The 18,411-nt window shown below is 35.4% G+C and overlaps 12 non-coding genes across 12 annotated transcripts; all 12 read right to left on the bottom strand.

Annotated features, from left to right (window-relative positions):
• Window positions 1-97: 97 nt before the first annotated feature.
• trnat-agu lies at window positions 98-171 on the bottom strand. Its single transcript has one exon. It is a non-coding gene; the product is annotated as a tRNA-Thr (tRNA).
• Window positions 172-490: 319 nt separating this feature from the next.
• Window positions 491-572, bottom strand: trnas-gcu. Its single transcript has one exon. It is a non-coding gene; the product is annotated as a tRNA-Ser (tRNA).
• Window positions 573-2,817: 2,245 nt separating this feature from the next.
• trnat-agu lies at window positions 2,818-2,890 on the bottom strand. The gene has a single exon. It is a non-coding gene; the product is annotated as a tRNA-Thr (tRNA).
• Window positions 2,891-3,487: 597 nt separating this feature from the next.
• trnat-agu lies at window positions 3,488-3,561 on the bottom strand. The gene has a single exon. It is a non-coding gene; the product is annotated as a tRNA-Thr (tRNA).
• Window positions 3,562-3,880: 319 nt separating this feature from the next.
• Window positions 3,881-3,962, bottom strand: trnas-gcu. The gene has a single exon. It is a non-coding gene; the product is annotated as a tRNA-Ser (tRNA).
• A 2,248-nt stretch (window positions 3,963-6,210) lies between these two features.
• trnat-agu lies at window positions 6,211-6,284 on the bottom strand. The gene has a single exon. It is a non-coding gene; the product is annotated as a tRNA-Thr (tRNA).
• Window positions 6,285-6,881: 597 nt separating this feature from the next.
• Window positions 6,882-6,955, bottom strand: trnat-agu. The gene has a single exon. It is a non-coding gene; the product is annotated as a tRNA-Thr (tRNA).
• Window positions 6,956-7,274: 319 nt separating this feature from the next.
• trnas-gcu lies at window positions 7,275-7,356 on the bottom strand. Its single transcript has one exon. It is a non-coding gene; the product is annotated as a tRNA-Ser (tRNA).
• Window positions 7,357-9,735: 2,379 nt separating this feature from the next.
• On the bottom strand, window positions 9,736-9,809 carry trnat-cgu. Its single transcript has one exon. It is a non-coding gene; the product is annotated as a tRNA-Thr (tRNA).
• A 1,805-nt stretch (window positions 9,810-11,614) lies between these two features.
• On the bottom strand, window positions 11,615-11,688 carry trnat-agu. The gene has a single exon. It is a non-coding gene; the product is annotated as a tRNA-Thr (tRNA).
• A 597-nt stretch (window positions 11,689-12,285) lies between these two features.
• trnat-agu lies at window positions 12,286-12,359 on the bottom strand. Its single transcript has one exon. It is a non-coding gene; the product is annotated as a tRNA-Thr (tRNA).
• A 319-nt stretch (window positions 12,360-12,678) lies between these two features.
• On the bottom strand, window positions 12,679-12,760 carry trnas-gcu. The gene has a single exon. It is a non-coding gene; the product is annotated as a tRNA-Ser (tRNA).
• Window positions 12,761-18,411: the final 5,651 nt, after the last annotated feature.

An 18,411-nucleotide genomic window follows, 5' to 3' on the forward strand; every position in this document is an offset into this window, starting at 1 on the left:
GTTTCGCGAATTTTCCGGCGAAGCAAAACATATTTGCCCATCATTACTGTCCATTGATAAATTGGAAATCGGCAAAGTTTGCCTGCATTGAAAACTGAGGCACGGCTGAGATTCGAACTCAGGATCTCCTGTTTACTAGACAGGCGCTTTAACCAACTAAGCCACAGCGCCAAGCTTGATATACTGACATGTAAGTAAAAAAATGAAAAACTTCTCCAGTGATATTTAACTAAAAGTCAGTCTGACCATTTGGGTAATGTCTGACTCTGCACTTCTATTGGACTACACTGAATCCTTTCAAAACTGAGAACTTCCTCTGCCAATGTCCATTTCTCAGCACATGGAGAGAAAGGAGAGAAGACACAAGTTTTCCCTAATCAGATCACATCATTGCATGATTGTATGGACAATGCAGCTGCTTTAGGTTTGCTCATTCAATCTTTCTATTCATAAGTTCAGTTTAAAACATTTTCTTAATGAAAACTACTCTCGACGAGGATGGGATTCGAACCCACGCGTGCAGAGCACAATGGATTAGCAGTCCATCGCCTTAACCACTCGGCCACCTCGTCTGCTATCAGCGATTTCTCTTTTGCCATTTTCTGTTTGCAGATAATTTTTGTGGTATTTCTTACACGGTTGAGTCATATAAAATGTATATTATTCAAATAACACCTCAAAAGTAAAGAGCTTTGCAAAATGGTAGCATAACCACTCTACTTTTCAATACATGATTGGCATGAGGCCCCTACTTTAAATAGCTTACTATCTATGAAGAAGAGGGGTAGGTCAGGGATGTGTCAAAGCTTGTATTTTACCTATCTTCTCTTCCAAAGGTTCTACAATCCAAAGCTAACGCATTCTATGTAATAACAATGCAATTAATAAAAAACGTCCAATTTTGTTAAATATTGAATCCATTGCTAAGGATTTGCCTGAATGCTAAATCTAATTGGAACCCTCATTTATATTTGCTGAACATCCACCATTTGCAACATATTCTAATTTAATATAGCTTCGGCAAACCGGAAACTGCTTAATAACAACCTCTTCCGACAGTTGAAGAACCTTTGCTAATACGCAGTAAATGTACTCAAACTTCTTAATGAAAAAGTTATGTTTGCTCCAGACAATTACAACACAGCTCATAAAAGTTGGCAATGCATAATCAAAATTCGCAATGAACAATTACATTTCAAAATATTACACTGCAAAATGTGAAATTTTATTATTTGTGCAATTTTTTTTGCTCTATTCGACTTTTATTACATGCCCCAATTTATAGGCAAAAAAACCACAGTACAGCGAGTGTACAAAACTGTCTAGAAGTAAGTGTGTTTGAATGTAGAGAGCAGGTGTGATCTAGCTGAGGCAGAAGAGGCAGGATGGCCACCAAAGGACCTAGATACAAGCACAACACATTCTTGTTAGTACACTATGGACCTCAAGAAAAACATTTGATCATTTATTATGGGACTCATTCAATTACAGCTTAAATTCTTTTGAATCTAAAGGCCCTTTCATAGAATGAATCAAACATTTATACAGTGATTCCACAACCCAGATATTGGTGGCTGGTGAGATTTCTTCGCCTTATTGTATTTTTCAAAGGAATCAGACTAGGTTGCTCCCTTTCCCCACTGCTGTTTAACATCCCTCTAGAGACTCTTATTTTAATGTTAAAACTGTCAGATATTTTCCATGGGATTTCTATCAGTATTAATAATATTATATTTTTAGCATTTGTATATTTACTTTTATTGGTTCAAAGGCCAAACAATTCTTTGGAAGCCTTGTTCAGTTTATAAAAGTGTTGTATAGCCACACCTCTAGATACATACATAATGTCCAAAAAACAGAAATTGTAAATATTTCTGAAAAGGTTTCACAATGGCTTTAAACACATTTAAATATAAATTATCCTAAGACCAAAGGGTATTTATATTTTTATACCTAAAGATTTGTCTAATGTATACAACATTAAAATGATTTTCCTGAATGTTAATTATATGGTATCACAATGTTGTAAATGGTCTAATGTCTTCTGCTGAAATGCACAAGTAGGTTCTTTAACATGCTGATCTTTTCAAAACCTTTGTATCATTTGAGTACTCTCCCCTTACTAGTTGAAAATAGAGATATAATAATTTTGGATAAAGCCTTTATTGAATTCTTTTGGGAGAATAAAACAATAATAAAAATGTCAATATCAAGATTGAAAGCTTAATTCTCCAACGGTTGTTTGAGTCTGACTGGCTTTAGAAAATGTGAGTCCGCACATTCCAGATGATTTTGAATGGTTGAATGGACAAAACAAATATACCAATCCTGAGTAAGATATCAGGTTAGATGCTGGAGATAAAATTATTTCTTGTCTATATATTAAATGAAAAGACATTACTAGAGAATTAAAAACCAATCCATTGTACAGAAACTCATTATAATCTAAGAAACTTCTCTTCCAATACTATAAATATATTTATCAGTTGTCTCCCTTTTTTTCTGATTGACATTATGTAATGTCAGTCCTATAGGTTCCTCCTGTTGGAACTATTATGGGAAGAAGGTTTTACAAATATGAGATATTATTGATACCACTTCAGATAAATTAATCCCATTGAATTTTTTAGCTTTGAATTTTAAAATATCAGGGTTTCAGAAATCAAAATATGACTACATATTTTCTATATCAGAAAATGTTTGTGGAAAAAACTCATTTAAAGAGAATTTACTCTATTTCCCTGATTCACTATCACTACTGTCTGGCCTTCCATTGGTAAATTGGAAATTGGCAAAGTTTGCCTGCCATGAAAACTGAGGCACTGCTGAGATTCGAACTCAGGTCTCCTGTTTACTAGACAGGCGCTTTAACCAACTAAGCCACAGCGCCAAGCATGACACAGTTACATGTAAATAAAAAAATGAAAAAACTCTCCAGTGAGATTTAACTAAAAGTCTAACCACTTGGGAATGTCTGACTCTGCAGGATGTTCTGCACTTCTATTGGACCAGGATGACCCCTGCTTTAGAGAAAGTGAAAGGTTTTACTTGTCACTTCATGTGGACTGTCCAAGGAAACATAAAGTGTTTGCTTGAGTCATTGGCAGAATTTAAAAAATGTCACTGTCTGGTAGTGATGGGCAAATTTATTCAGCAGGTGCGAATTTGCGGCGAACCTGAGTGTTTCGTTGCTGACAAATAAATTTGTGAAATTGCCACGAAAATTTGCCGGCAAAAATTATTTTTGCCACCGTCAACAATTCCAATGCCAGCAACAATTCCGACGCCAGCATCAATTAAATGGATGGCCATTGACTTTAATGAGCGTCAAATGTCGCTGGCATCAGAATTGTTGCTGGCGTCAATTTTGACACCGGTATCAAAATTGGCGTTTCGCGAATTTTCCGGCGAAGCAAAACATATTTGCCCATCATTACTGTCCATTGATAAATTGGAAATCGGCAAAGTTTGCCTGCATTGAAAACTGAGGCACTGCTGAGATTCGAACTCAGGATCTCCTGTTTACTAGACAGGCGCTTTAACCAACTAAGCCACAGCGCCAAGCTTGATATACTGACATGTAAGTAAAAAAATGAAAAACTTCTCCAGTGATATTTAACTAAAAGTCAGTCTGACCATTTGGGTAATGTCTGACTCTGCACTTCTATTGGACTACACTGAATCCTTTCAAAACTGAGAACTTCCTCTGCCAATGTCCATTTCTCAGCACATGGAGAGAAAGGAGAGAAGACACAAGTTTTCCCTAATCAGATCACATCATTGCATGATTGTATGGACAATGCAGCTGCTTTAGGTTTGCTCATTCAATCTTTCTATTCATAAGTTCAGTTTAAAACATTTTCTTAATGAAAACTACTCTCGACGAGGATGGGATTCGAACCCACGCGTGCAGAGCACAATGGATTAGCAGTCCATCGCCTTAACCACTCGGCCACCTCGTCTGCTATCAGCGATTTCTCTTTTGCCATTTTCTGTTTGCAGATAATTTTTGTGGTATTTCTTACACGGTTGAGTCATATAAAATGTATATTATTCAAATAACACCTCAAAAGTAAAGAGCTTTGCAAAATGGTAGCATAACCACTCTACTTTTCAATACATGATTGGCATGAGGCCCCTACTTTAAATAGCTTACTATCTATGAAGAAGAGGGGTAGGTCAGGGATGTGTCAAAGCTTGTATTTTACCTATCTTCTCTTCCAAAGGTTCTACAATCCAAAGCTAACGCATTCTATGTAATAACAATGCAATTAATAAAAAACGTCCAATTTTGTTAAATATTGAATCCATTGCTAAGGATTTGCCTGAATGCTAAATCTAATTGGAACCCTCATTTATATTTGCTGAACATCCACCATTTGCAACATATTCTAATTTAATATAGCTTCGGCAAACCGGAAACTGCTTAATAACAACCTCTTCCGACAGTTGAAGAACCTTTGCTAATACGCAGTAAATGTACTCAAACTTCTTAATGAAAAAGTTATGTTTGCTCCAGACAATTACAACACAGCTCATAAAAGTTGGCAATGCATAATCAAAAATTCGCAATGAACAATTACATTTCAAAATATTACACTGCAAAATGTGAAATTTTATTATTTGTGCAATTTTTTTGCTCTATTCGACTTTTATTTACATGCCCCAATTTATAGGCAAAAAAACCACAGTACAGCGAGTGTACAAAATGTCTAGAAGTAAGTGTGTTTGAATGTAGAGAGCAGGTGTGATCTAGCTGAGGCAGAAGAGGCAGGATGGCCACCAAAGGACCTAGATACAAGCACAACACATTCTTGTTAGTACACTATGGACCTCAAGAAAAACATTTGATCATTTATTATGGGACTCATTCAATTACAGCTTAAATTCTTTTGAATCTAAAGGCCCTTTCATAGAATGAATCAAACATTTATACAGTGATTCCACAACCCAGATATTGGTGGCTGGTGAGATTTCTTCGCCCTTATTGTATTTTTCAAAGGAATCAGACTAGTTGCTCCCTTTCCCCACTGCTGTTTAACATCCCTCTAGAGACTCTTATTTTAATGTTAAAACTGTCAGATATTTTCCATGGGATTTCTATCAGTATTAATAATATTATATTTTTAGCATTTGTATATTTACTTTTATTGGTGTATTCAAAGGCCAAACAATTCTTTGGAAGCCTTGTTCAGTTTATAAAAGTGTTGTATAGCCACACCTCTAGATACATACATAAGTCCAAAAAACAGAAATTGTAAATATTTCTGAAAAGTTTTCACAATGGCTTTAAACAAATTTAAATATAAATTATCCTAAGACCAAAGGGTATTTATATTTTTATACCTAAAGATTTGTCTAATGTATACAACATTAAAATGATTTTCCTGAATGTTAATTATATGGTATCACAATGTTGTAAATGGTCTAATGTCTTCTGCTGAAATGGACAAGTAGGTTCTTTAACATGCTGATCTTTTCAAAACCTTTGTATCATTTGAGTACTCTCCCCTTACTAGTTGAAAATAGAGATATAATGATTTTGGATAAAGCCTTTATTGAATTCTTGTGGGAGAATAAAACAATAATAAAAATGTCAATATCAAGATTGAAAGCTTAATTCTCCAACGGTTGTTTGAGTCTGACTGGCTTTAGAAAATGTGAGTCCGCACATTCCAGATGATTTTGAATGGTTGAATGGACAAAACAAATATACCAATCCTGAGTAAGATATCAGTTAGATGCTGGAGATAAAATTATTTCTTGTCTATATATTAAATGAAAAGACATTACTAGAGAATTAAAAACCAATCCATTGTACAGAAACTCATTATAATCTAAGAAACTTCTCTTCCAATACTATAAATATATTTATCAGTTGTCTCCCTTTTTTTCTGATTGACATTATGTAATGTCAGTCCTATAGGTTCCTCCTGTTGGAACTATTATGGGAAGAAGGTTTTACAAATATGAGATATTATTGATACCACTTCAGATAAATTAATCCCATTGAATTTTTTAGCTTTGAATTTTAAAATATCAGGGTTTCAGAAATCAAAATATGACTACATATTTTCTATATCAGAAAATGTTTGTGGAAAAAAACTCATTTAAAGAGAATTTACTCTATTTCCCTGATTCACTATCACTACTGTCTGGCCTTCCATTGGTAAATTGGAAATTGGCAAAGTTTGCCTGCCATGAAAACTGAGGCACTGCTGAGATTCGAACTCAGGATCTCCTGTTTACTAGACAGGCGCTTTAACCAACTAAGCCACAGCGCCAAGCATGACACAGTTACATGTAAATAAAAAAATGAAAAAACTCTCCAGTGAGATTTAACTAAAAGTCTAACCACTTGGGAATGTCTGACTCTGCAGGATGTTCTGCACTTCTATTGGACCAGGATGACCCCTGCTTTAGAGAAAGTGAAAGGTTTTACTTGTCACTTCATGTGGACTGTCCAAGGAAACATAAACTGTTTGCTTGAGTCATTGGCAGAATTTAAAAAATGTCACTGTCTGGTAGTGATGGGCAAATTTATTCAGCAGGTGCGAATTTGCGGCGAACCTGAGTGTTTCGTTGCTGACAAATAAATTTGTGAAATTGCCACGAAAATTTGCCGGCAAAAATTATTTTTGCCACCGTCAACAATTCCAATGCCAGCAACAATTCCGACGCCAGCATCAATTAAATGGATGGCCATTGACTTTAATGAGCGTCAAATGTCGCTGGCATCAGAATTGTTGCTGGCGTCAATTTTGACACCGGTATCAAAATTGGCGTTTCGCGAATTTTCCGGCGAAGCAAAACATATTTGCCCATCATTACTGTCCATTGATAAATTGGAAATCGGCAAAGTTTGCCTGCATTGAAAACTGAGGCACTGCTGAGATTCGAACTCAGGATCTCCTGTTTACTAGACAGGCGCTTTAACCAACTAAGCCACAGCGCCAAGCTTGATATACTGACATGTAAGTAAAAAAATGAAAAACTTCTCCAGTGATATTTAACTAAAAGTCAGTCTGACCATTTGGGTAATGTCTGACTCTGCACTTCTATTGGACTACACTGAATCCTTTCAAAACTGAGAACTTCCTCTGCCAATGTCCATTTCTCAGCACATGGAGAGAAAGGAGAGAAGACACAAGTTTTCCCTAATCAGATCACATCATTGCATGATTGTATGGACAATGCAGCTGCTTTAGGTTTGCTCATTCAATCTTTCTATTCATAAGTTCAGTTTAAAACATTTTCTTAATGAAAACTACTCTCGACGAGGATGGGATTCGAACCCACGCGTGCAGAGCACAATGGATTAGCAGTCCATCGCCTTAACCACTCGGCCACCTCGTCTGCTATCAGCGGTTTCTCTTTTGCCATTTTCTGTTTGCAGATAATTTTTGTGGTATTTCTTACACGGTTGAGTCATATAAAATGTATATTATTCAAATAACACCTCAAAAGTAAAGAGCTTTGCAAAATGGTAGCATAACCACTCTACTTTTCAATACATGATTGGCATGAGGCCCCTACTTTAAATAGCTTACTATCTATGAAGAAGAGGGGTAGGTCAGGGATGTGTCAAAGCTTGTATTTTACCTATCTTCTCTTCCAAAGGTTCTACAATCCAAAGCTAACGCATTCTATGTAATAACAATGCAATTAATAAAAAACGTCCAATTTTGTTAAATATTGAATCCATTGCTAAGGATTTGCCTGAATGCTAAATCTAATTGGAACCCTCATTTATATTTGCTGAACATCCACCATTTGCAACATATTCTAATTTAATATAGCTTCGGCAAACCGGAAACTGCTTAATAACAACCTCTTCCGACAGTTGAAGAACCTTTGCTAATACGCAGTAAATGTACTCAAACTTCTTAATGAAAAAGTTATGTTTGCTCCAGACAATTACAACACAGCTCATAAAAGTTGGCAATGCATAATCAAAATTCGCAATGAACAATTACATTTCAAAATGTGAAATTTTATTATTTGTGCAATTTTTTTTGCTCTATTCGACTTTTATTACATGCCCCAATTTATAGGCAAAAAAACCGACAGTACAGCGAGTGTACAAAAATGTCTAGAAGTAAGTGTGTTTGAATGTAGAGAGCAGGTGTGATCTAGCTGAGGCAGAAGAGGCAGGATGGCCACCAAAGGACCTAGATACAAGCACAACACATTCTTGTTAGTACACTATGGACCTCAAGAAAAACATTTGATCATTTATTATGGGACTCATTCAATTACAGCTTAAATTCTTTTGAATCTAAAGGCCCTTTCATAGAATGAATCAAACATTTATACAGTGATTCCACAACCCAGATATTGGTGGCTGGTGAGATTTCTTCCCCTTATTGTATTTTTCAAAGGAATCAGACTAGGTTGCTCCCTTTCCCCACTGCTGTTTAACATCCCTCTAGAGACTCTTATTTTAATGTTAAAACTGTCAGATATTTTCCATGGGATTTCTATCAGTATTAATAATATTATATTTTTAGCATTTGTATATTTACTTTTATTGGTTCAAAGGCCAAACAATTCTTTGGAAGCCTTGTTCAGTTTATAAAAGTGTTGTATAGCCACACCTCTAGATACATACATAATGTCCAAAAAACAGAAATTGTAAATATTTCTGAAAAGGTTTCCCAATGGCTTTTAAACAAATTTAAATATAAATTATCCTAAGACGAAAGGGTATTTATATTTGTAAACCTAAAGATTTGTATAATGTATACAATATTAAAATGATTTTCCTGAATGTTAATTATATGGTATCACAATGTTGTAAATGGTCTAATGTCTTCTGCTGAAATGGACAAGTAGGTTTCGTTAACATGCTGATCTTTTCAAAACCTTTGTATCATTTGATTACTATTCCCTTACTAGTTGAAAATAGAGATATAATAACTTTGGATAAAGCCTTTAATGAATTCTTGTGGGAGAATAAAACAATAATAAAAATGTCATTGTCAAGATTGAAAGCTTAATTCTCCAATGGATGTTTGAGTCTGACTGGTTTTAGAAAATGTGAGTCCGCACATTCCAGATGATTTTGAATGGTTGAATGGACAATATATTATATATTAAATGAAAAAATATTCCTAGAAAATTAAAAACCAATCCATTGTACAGAAACAAATTATAATCTAAGAAACTTCTCTTCCAATACTATAAATATATTTATCAGTTGTCTCCCTTTTTTTATGATTCACATTAGGTAATGTTAGTCCTATAGGTTCCTCCTGTTGGAACTATTATGGGAAGAAGGTTTTACAACACGAGATATTATTGATACCACTTCAGATAAATGAATCCCATTACATTTTTTAGCTGTGAATTTTAAAATATCAGGGTTTCAGAAATCAAAATATGACTACATGAATAGAAAAGTCCACACTACATCCAAGACAATATTCATTTGCAGTAAGAGAACATGGCCTATATCAGAAAATGTTTGCTATAGTGGAAACAACTAATTTAAAGAGAATTTACTCTATTTTCCAGATTTATATACAGTAGAACTCCCATTTTACATCTCCTGATTTTAAGTTTTCCCTCATTTTACATTGTTGTTTTGTGGTCCCATCTATATATGAAGAATGTTCTATTGATATTACTAACATAGAGTGAAGGATGTAGGGTGTGGTCCCATCTATATATGAAGAATGTTCTATTGATATTACTAACATAGAGTGAAGGATGTAGGGCGAAGCTGTTAAATAAAGGCACTGCTGAGAGTCGAACTCAGGATCGCCTGTTTACGAGACAGGCGCTTTTACCAACTAAGCCACAGCGCCAAGCATGAGGCAACGTCAAAGACCGTTTCATAGAATGAATCAAACATATTTACAGTTATTCCACAACCCAGATATTGGTGGCTGGTGAGATTTCTTCCCCTTATTGTAGGAATCAATAAGGGATCAGACTAGGTTGCTCCCTTTCCCCACTGCTGTTTAACATCCCTCTAGAGACTCTTATTTTAATGTTAAAACTGTCATATATTTTCCATGGGATTTCTATCAGTATTAATAATATTATAGTTTTAGCATTTGTATATTTACTTTTATTAGTTCAAAAGCCAAACAATTCTTTGGAAGCCTTATTCAGTTTATAAAAGTGTTGTATAGCCACACCTCTAAATACATTCTTTGGGGCCCATTTACTTAGTTCGAAGGAAAAGAGGAAAAATAGTTCGAATTTTCGAATGGTCGAATATGGCTACTTCGACCATCGAATGGGCTACTTCGACCTTCCACTACGACCTTCGAATCGAACGATTCGAACTAAAAATCGTTCGACTATTCAACCATTCGATAGTCGAAGTACTGTCTTTTTAAAAAATCCTTCGACCCCCTAGTCCGCCACCTAAAACCTACCGAGGCCAATGTTAGCCTAAGGGGAAGGTCCCCATAGGCTTCCTAACAATTTTCTGATCGAAGGAATATCCTTCGATCGATGGATTAAAATCCTTCGAATCGTTCGATACGAAGGATTTAATTGTTCGATCGAACGATTATAGAGGTAAATCCTTCGACTTCGATATTCAAAGTCGAAGGATTTTACTTTGACGGTCGAATATCGAGGGTTAATTAACCCTCGATATTCAACCCTAGGTAAATGTGCCCCATAATGTCCAAAAAACAGAAATTGTAAATATTTCTGAAAAGTTTTCACAATGGCTTTAAACAAATTTAAATATAAATTATCCTAAGACCAAAGGGTATTTATATTTTTATACCTAAAGATTTGTCTAATGTATACAACATTAAAATGATTTTCCTGAATGTTAATTATATGGTATCACAATGTTGTAAATGGTCTAATGTCTTCTGCTGAAATGGACAAGTAGGTTCTTTAACATGCTGATCTTTTCAAAACCTTTGTATCATTTGAGTACTCTCCCCTTACTAGTTGAAAATAGAGATATAATGATTTTGGATAAAGCCTTTATTGAATTCTTGTGGGAGAATAAAACAATAATAAAAATGTCAATATCAAGATTGAAAGCTTAATTCTCCAACGGTTGTTTGAGTCTGACTGGCTTTAGAAAATGTGAGTCCGCACATTCCAGATGATTTTGAATGGTTGAATGGACAAAACAAATATACCAATCCTGAGTAAGATATCAGGTTAGATGCTGGAGATAAAATTATTTCTTGTCTATATATTAAATGAAAAGACATTACTAGAGAATTAAAAACCAATCCATTGTACAGAAACTCATTATAATCTAAGAAACTTCTCTTCCAATACTATAAATATATTTATCAGTTGTCTCCCTTTTTTTCTGATTGACATTATGTAATGTCAGTCCTATAGGTTCCTCCTGTTGGAACTATTATGGGAAGAAGGTTTTACAAATATGAGATATTATTGATACCACTTCAGATAAATTAATCCCATTGAATTTTTTAGCTTTGAATTTTAAAATATCAGGGTTTCAGAAATCAAAATATGACTACATATTTTCTATATCAGAAAATGTTTGTGGAAAAAACTCATTTAAAGAGAATTTACTCTATTTCCCTGATTCACTATCACTACTGTCTGGCCTTCCATTGGTAAATTGGAAATTGGCAAAGTTTGCCTGCCATGAAAACTGAGGCACTGCTGAGATTCGAACTCAGGATCTCCTGTTTACTAGACAGGCGCTTTAACCAACTAAGCCACAGCGCCAAGCATGACACAGTTACATGTAAATAAAAAAATGAAAAAACTCTCCAGTGAGATTTAACTAAAAGTCTAACCACTTGGGAATGTCTGACTCTGCAGGATGTTCTGCACTTCTATTGGACCAGGATGACCCCTGCTTTAGAGAAAGTGAAAGGTTTTACTTGTCACTTCATGTGGACTGTCCAAGGAAACATAAACTGTTTGCTTGAGTCATTGGCAGAATTTAAAAAATGTCACTGTCTGGTAGTGATGGGCAAATTTATTCAGCAGGTGCGAATTTGCGGCGAACCTGAGTGTTTCGTTGCTGACAAATAAATTTGTGAAATTGCCACGAAAATTTGCCGGCAAAAATTATTTTTGCCACCGTCAACAATTCCAATGCCAGCAACAATTCCGACGCCAGCATCAATTAAATGGATGGCCATTGACTTTAATGAGCGTCAAATGTCGCTGGCATCAGAATTGTTGCTGGCGTCAATTTTGACACCGGTATCAAAATTGGCGTTTCGCGAATTTTCCGGCGAAGCAAAACATATTTGCCCATCATTACTGTCCATTGATAAATTGGAAATCGGCAAAGTTTGCCTGCATTGAAAACTGAGGCACTGCTGAGATTCGAACTCAGGATCTCCTGTTTACTAGACAGGCGCTTTAACCAACTAAGCCACAGCGCCAAGCTTGATATACTGACATGTAAGTAAAAAAATGAAAAACTTCTCCAGTGATATTTAACTAAAAGTCAGTCTGACCATTTGGGTAATGTCTGACTCTGCACTTCTATTGGACTACACTGAATCCTTTCAAAACTGAGAACTTCCTCTGCCAATGTCCATTTCTCAGCACATGGAGAGAAAGGAGAGAAGACACAAGTTTTCCCTAATCAGATCACATCATTGCATGATTGTATGGACAATGCAGCTGCTTTAGGTTTGCTCATTCAATCTTTCTATTCATAAGTTCAGTTTAAAACATTTTCTTAATGAAAACTACTCTCGACGAGGATGGGATTCGAACCCACGCGTGCAGAGCACAATGGATTAGCAGTCCATCGCCTTAACCACTCGGCCACCTCGTCTGCTATCAGCGATTTCTCTTTTGCCATTTTCTGTTTGCAGATAATTTTTGTGGTATTTCTTACACGGTTGAGTCATATAAAATGTATATTATTCAAATAACACCTCAAAAGTAAAGAGCTTTGCAAAATGGTAGCATAACCACTCTACTTTTCAATACATGATTGGCATGAGGCCCCTACTTTAAATAGCTTACTATCTATGAAGAAGAGGGGTAGGTCAGGGATGTGTCAAAGCTTGTATTTTACCTATCTTCTCTTCCAAAGGTTCTACAATCCAAAGCTAACGCATTCTATGTAATAACAATGCAATTAATAAAAAACGTCCAATTTTGTTAAATATTGAATCCATTGCTAAGGATTTGCCTGAATGCTAAATCTAATTGGAACCCTCATTTATATTTGCTGAACATCCACCATTTGCAACATATTCTAATTTAATATAGCTTCGGCAAACCGGAAACTGCTTAATAACAACCTCTTCCGACAGTTGAAGAACCTTTGCTAATACGCAGTAAATGTACTCAAACTTCTTAATGAAAAAGTTATGTTTGCTCCAGACAATTACAACACAGCTCATAAAAGTTGGCAATGCATAATCAAAATTCGCAATGAACAATTACATTTCAAAATATTACACTGCAAAATGTGAAATTTTATTATTTGTGCAATTTTTTTTGCTCTATTCGACTTTTATTACATGCCCCAATTTATAGGCAAAAAAACCACAGTACAGCGAGTGTACAAAAATGTCTAGAAGTAAGTGTGTTTGAATGTAGAGAGCAGGTGTGATCTAGCTGAGGCAGAAGAGGCAGGATGGCCACCAAAGGACCTAGATACAAGCACAACACATTCTTGTTAGTACACTATGGACCTCAAGAAAAACATTTGATCATTTATTATGGGACTCATTCAATTACAGCTTAAATTCTTTTGAATCTAAAGGCCCTTTCATAGAATGAATCAAACATTTATACAGTGATTCCACAACCCAGATATTGGTGGCTGGTGAGATTTCTTCCCCTTATTGTATTTTTCAAAGGAATCAGACTAGGTTGCTCCCTTTCCCCACTGCTGTTTAACATCCCTCTAGAGACTCTTATTTTAATGTTAAAACTGTCAGATATTTTCCATGGGATTTCTATCAGTATTAATAATATTATATTTTTAGCATTTGTATATTTACTTTTATTGGTTCAAAGGCCAAACAATTCTTTGGAAGCCTTGTTCAGTTTATAAAAGTGTTGTATAGCCACACCTCTAGATACATACATAATGTCCAAAAAACAGAAATTGTAAATATTTCTGAAAAGGTTTCACAATGGCTTTTAAACAAATTTAAATATAAATTATCCTAAGACGAAAGGGTATTTATATTTGTAAACCTAAAGATTTGTATAATGTATACAATATTAAAATGATTTTCCTGAATGTTAATTATATGGTATCACAATGTTGTAAATGGTCTAATGTCTTCTGCTGAAATGGACAAGTAGGTTTCGTTAACATGCTGATCTTTTCAAAACCTTTGTATCATTTGATTACTATTCCCCTTACTAGTTGAAAATAGAGATATAATAACTTTGGATAAAGCCTTTAATGAATTCTTGTGGGAGAATAAAACAATAATAAAAATGTCATTGTCAAGATTGAAAGCTTAATTCTCCAATGGATGTTTGAGTCTGACTGGTTTTAGAAAATGTGAGTCCGCACATTCCAGATGATTTTGAATGGTTGAATGGACAATATATTATATATTAAATGAAAAAATATTCCTAGAAAATTAAAAACCAATCCATTGTACAGAAACAAATTATAATCTAAGAAACTTCTCTTCCAATACTATAAATATATTTATCAGTTGTCTCCCTTTTTTTATGATTCACATTAGGTAATGTTAGTCCTATAGGTTCCTCCTGTTGGAACTATTATGGGAAGAAGGTTTTACAACACGAGATATTATTGATACCACTTCAGATAAATGAATCCCATTACATTTTTTAGCTGTGAATTTTAAAATATCAGGGTTTCAGAAATCAAAATATGACTACATGAATAGAAAAGTCCACACTACATCCAAGACAATATTCATTTGCAGTAAGAGAACATGGCCTATATCAGAAAATGTTTGCTATAGTGGAAACAACTAATTTAAAGAGAATTTACTCTATTTTCCAGATTTATATACAGTAGAACTCCCATTTTACATCTCCTGATTTTAAGTTTTCCCTCATTTTACATTGTTGTTTTGTGGTCCCATCTATATATGAAGAATGTTCTATTGATATTACTAACATAGAGTGAAGGATGTAGGGCGAAGCTGTTAAATAAAGGCACTGCTGAGAGTGGAACTTTACCTTTTTACCAACTAAGCCACAGCGCCAAGCATGAGACAATGTCAAAGACCGTTTCATAGAATGAATCAAACATATTTACAGTTATTCCACAACCCAGATATTGGTGGCTGGTGAGATTTCTTCCCCTTATTGTAGGAATCAATAAGGGATCAGACTAGGTTGCTCCCTTTCCCCACTGCTGTTTAACATCCCTCTAGATACTCTTATTTTAATGTTAAAATTGTCAGATATTTTCCATGGGATTTCTATCAGTATTAATAATATTATAGTTTTAGCATTTGTATATTTACTTTTATTGGTTCAAAAGCCAAACAATACTTTGGAAGCCTTATTCAGTTTATAAAAGTGTTGTATAGCCACACCTCTAAATACATTCTTTGGGGCCCATTTACTTAGTTCGAAGGAATAGAGGAAAAATAGTTCGAATTTCGAATCGTCGAATATGGCTACTTCGACCATCGAATGGGCTACTTCAACCTTCCACCACGACCTTCAAATTGAACGATTCAAACTAAAAATCGTTCGACTAATCAACCATTCGATAGAAGCCTTGTTCAGTTTATAAAAGTGTTGTACAGCCACACCTCTAGATACATACATAATGTCCAAAAATAATGTCCAAATATTTCTGAAAAGGTTTCACAATGGCTTTAAACAAATATAAATATAATTTATCCTAAGATGAAGGGGTATTTATATTTGCATACCTAAAGATTTTTATAATGTATACAATATTAAAATGATTTTCCTGAATGTTAATTATATGGGATCACAATGTTGTAAATGGTCTAATGTCTTCTGCTGAAATGGACAAGTAGGTTTCTTTAACATGCTGATCTTTTCAAAACCTTTGTATCATTTGATTACTCTTCCCTTACTAGTTGAAAATAGAGATATAATAATTTTGGATAAAGCCTTTAATGAATTCTTGTGGGAGAATAAAAAAATAATAAAAATGTCATTGTCAAGATTGAAAGAAAATGTGAGTCCGCACATTCCAGATGATTTTGAATGGTTGAATGGATAAAACAAATATACCAATCCTGAGTAAGATATCAGGTTAGATGCTGGAGATAAAATTATTTCTTGTCTAGATATTAAAAGACATTCCTAGAGAATTAAAAACCAATCCATTGTACAGAAACACATTATAATCTAAGAAACTTCTCTTCCAACGCCATAAATATATTTATCTGTTGTCTCCCTTCTTTTCTGATTTACAATAGGTAATGTCAGTCCTATAGGTTCCTCCTGTTGGAACTATTATGGGAAGAAGGTTTTAAAAATAAGAGATATTATTAATACCACTTCAGATTAATTAATCTTAGTTGTGAATATTAAAATATAAGGGTTTCAGAAATCAAAATATGACTACATGAATTTAAAAGTCCACACTACATCCAAGACAAAATTCATTTGCAGTAAGAGAACATGGACTATATCAGAAAATGTTTGCTGTAGTTGAAAAAAACAAATTTAAAGAGAATTTACTCTATTTCCCAGAGTTATATAATTATAGATAGATAGATAGATAGATAGATAGATAGATAGATAGATAGATAGATAGATAAATAATGTATATGATAGAGGCATACAAGGCTGTATCAGTTGCACCCTCATCATCCTTATTATAGCGAGTGACTGTTACAATGATATTTTATTTCACACTAGGGATCATATGATTAGAGGAGCTTGCACACAAGAGCTTACAATCAGTGTGATGTATCAGTAGCGTTTAGCTGACAACATCTTGCAGGGAGGATTTTCTGGAAGAATATTTTATCTTTGGAGTCTTAATTCCCTAATACCCAGCTAAATACCCTCATATCCCACTTATGGCTCCTGCTCTAAACAGGATTTGCCTCTCGGAATATTTGCATTTGGATACCAAGGAGTCAAAAGTTAAAAGGTGGAACATGCCTCAGTTCTATTGTCCACCCCTCTAAACCCACCATAAAGGGATTTCAATTAAGGTTATCCCTTTAATCTGTTTTATCTCTGGGCTCTTTATGCTCCTCGGATGCTGATCAGGTTTCAACTCTTGTCTCCCTTTTTGCCCAGCAGCTTCTTAAATCTTTTTTGAATTCCTCCCTCTAAAGAGAGTCAATCACATGGGTTTAGGGATCCATAGAGACAGCAGATTACAAAGAGGAAATACCCCCTGGTCTGGACTCATCTGAGGGACTTTATCTAAGGTGAATATCCCAAGAGAAGGAAATATTTGCACTGGTGACATCTGAAGTATCCACAGAACATTCCTTCTCTAAGTAAAGTAATACTTTTAGGTTGGAAATGCGTTGTTATTGTCCATAGAGAAGTGATTCTCACACTTGTTGGGCTCCTGCCCCCTCATAGAGATGCTACAGATATATCAGTGCAGTGTTGGATCAGTTACCTCTGGTTCCAAGAATATGATGGTCAAGCATAGAAACATGACATAACAGTCACACTTCCAGGGGTACCAAGGGTACAAATAATCACTCAACCCCAAATATCCCCCTAACTGGCCTTCAGGCTGGGCCCCCTTAGCATAACAAGGTTACAGATACATAGAAACATTGGGGTAACAGTCACCCTGCTATAGTTCCAGGGGTACCCAGGGTACAAATAAGCACTCACCCCAAATCTCCCCCTAACTGGCCTTCAGACTGGGCCCCCTTAGCTCATAACAAGGTTACAGATATAAAGAAACATTGGGGTGTCACCCTGCTATAGTTCCAGGGGTACCCAGGGTACAAATAAGCACTCACCCCAAATCTCCCCCTAACTGACCTTCAGACTGGGCCCCCTTAGCTCATAACAAGGTTACAGATACATAGAAACATTGGGGTAACAGTCACCCTGCTATAGGCACCCAGCCTCATAGTTCCATCACAATTTATAACATAATGGCAATTCATTTTGTAGCTTTTAAAGCCGTTGGTGGAGAAAAGGCGACGGGAGAGGATAAATAACAGCCTGGAGAAGCTGAGAATTTTCCTATCTCAAACCCTGAAAAGTGAGGTGAGGATCTGCCCAGATACCTGTTTGTGCATGAGATTATCTGCCCCCCCCCCAGTATTCATTCAACAGTTAAAGGGAAAATAAAGCTGTGTAATTTGTATTACTCATATGGCAAGTGGCTGATACACTGCCTCTCACTGACAGTAGCCCTTTGCCATATAATACAAGCCCCAAACAGTTCCCACTTACCTTCTGGGTCCCCTTGCCCTGGTCCTCCTCCTTATAACTCAGCGCCTGCCAATCATGCAATATGCCGCCACGGGAGACAGAAAACTGATGCCCACCAGTACCCTA

The sequence above is a fragment of the Xenopus laevis genome, chromosome 3S (genome assembly GCF_017654675.1).
Source record: "Xenopus laevis strain J_2021 chromosome 3S, Xenopus_laevis_v10.1, whole genome shotgun sequence".
Classification (NCBI taxonomy): domain Eukaryota; kingdom Metazoa; phylum Chordata; class Amphibia; order Anura; family Pipidae; genus Xenopus; species Xenopus laevis.